We start from the raw sequence: 1,703 nt of genomic DNA, 5'->3' as shown, positions 1-1,703 counted from the left end.
TTTTTTTTTTAAGTTAAAGAATTTAAACAAGCCTCAGGCTACCAAAACTCCACACATTTTCAGACAGGGATAACTTCTCTCATCATAGGCTTGAATGAATAAACCGTCTAAACGCTGACCTTGGGTCAGATTTTCTCTTTATAACTGACTATGCTGACCAAAAAGCATTGAATTACACCTTTTAAGACCCTGAATTTATAGTAAAACACTACTTATACGTACAGCGCTTCATCCAAGTGAATCAGGACACTTCATGGTGGTTTCAGCTCCATCTGTACGGAGAAAACATGCTTCAGATGGGTTGTCAAAGGTTACAGAAGCAGATAATTTAGGGAAGATGCAGCCAAACATGTTTTTAAGTTTTGAAGAGATCTACCTGATCAGTGCTGAATCAGCGTTTAGATACAGACGTTCACCTGTTCAGAGACAAATAATTTGATCAGAACCTGCCGTCTCCAGAACAGACCGATGCACTTTAAATCTGCACGTTGTGTCTCAGAAAGATGTTGCTTTGCCATCGTCAGTTATCGCATCAGACGGCACTTCCTATATAGCGGTTTCATCACAGAACACAACTCCACGATCAATGCCTCATGCGTTTGAGTAACTAATAGGATTCTAAGTATACGAGTAAACAAAGCTTGAAATACCCCAGAGTCAGTTCAGTAATAAACCACGTATAAACAAACTTAACCAAGTTAAACATCTAATGACTTAAGCGCTTCCTTAAAACGTCGCAATACACTGAAATACACAAAAATAAATTTGAAAACCCACCATTTTCATTAACTGCGCGTAATTATCACACAGTAAATCAGCCAGCAGGTAATCATGACCAAGTCACATTGAATCCAGCCTACAGAAAGACAAAGGGGAAAACCGTGAAACACTGAACACCATTACTGTGCCCAAAATCAGCGTCACATTACTAAAAACAGCTTTGAACGACAGACTTACGTTCATCATGGTGGTTTGCAAGCGCTGCGATGGGAATTCATTATGAACATGCTTTATTTGAGCGGCTCTGTCCTCTATGTCTGGGGAAGCATTAACACGCAAGAGCTGCGGCGAGAAAGAGAGCGAGGAGCAGAGAGCGTCCGCTTTTATAGCGCTGGAGCGTCTCGACCCACGTGACTAGGGCTGCGATCCATTCGGTAGTGATCATCCCTGTGCCCTATTCCATTCGAAGCTGAGTGTTGGAGGGTTGAAAGGAGTAGCGTTCAAAATAACGGTCATTCGGAACTCACTTATTAAGACACGTATATTGTTTGGAATGATCCTACAGCGTAGCTCTCATTAGTGTTCTCCTTCCAAGTGCCCTACGAAGGCAGGATTAATGAGTTTGGGGTGCTGGAAATGCCATGTGGAAACCGTAATGCGTTCTGGGAAAATAAAGCGCTTTATAAAATAAAGGTATTAGAAAATAACAAATAACTAATTTAACATAAAAAAAAACATAAAATCACATTACTGCTACGTAATTGTAATTATACATTTTAAATATATGCGAAAATGTGATTTATTTATCCACTGCACAATTTAACATGTTTTCACCCCCTATTTAGATGTACAAAATAAGGGTCATTAAAACAACGAAAACTAGCCTAAATGAACGTTTTTTTTTGTTAATAATTAAAAAGTCATATAATTACATATAATGCGTCTCTTTCAGCTCGTCTGCTGTTTCTGTTTCATGCAGATAT

General features: G+C 39.0%; 1 long non-coding RNA gene across 1 annotated transcript; it reads right to left on the bottom strand.

Annotated features, from left to right (window-relative positions):
* Nucleotides 1-6: 6 nt before the first annotated feature.
* Nucleotides 7-1,243, bottom strand: LOC107683078 (uncharacterized). Its single transcript, XR_001633655.1, has 4 exons — nucleotides 958-1,243; nucleotides 778-856; nucleotides 377-416; nucleotides 7-272 (listed from the first exon to the last, which is right to left on the bottom strand). It is a non-coding gene; the product is annotated as an uncharacterized LOC107683078 (long non-coding RNA).
* Nucleotides 1,244-1,703: the final 460 nt, after the last annotated feature.

This window comes from Sinocyclocheilus anshuiensis, unplaced genomic scaffold (genome assembly GCF_001515605.1).
Source record: "Sinocyclocheilus anshuiensis isolate Anshui unplaced genomic scaffold, SAMN03320099.WGS_v1.1 C32898020, whole genome shotgun sequence".
NCBI classification, from domain to species: Eukaryota; Metazoa; Chordata; class Actinopteri; order Cypriniformes; family Cyprinidae; genus Sinocyclocheilus; species Sinocyclocheilus anshuiensis.
The sequence above is the reverse complement of the archived record's forward strand: the minus strand, read 5'-3'. Positions and strand labels throughout refer to the sequence as shown.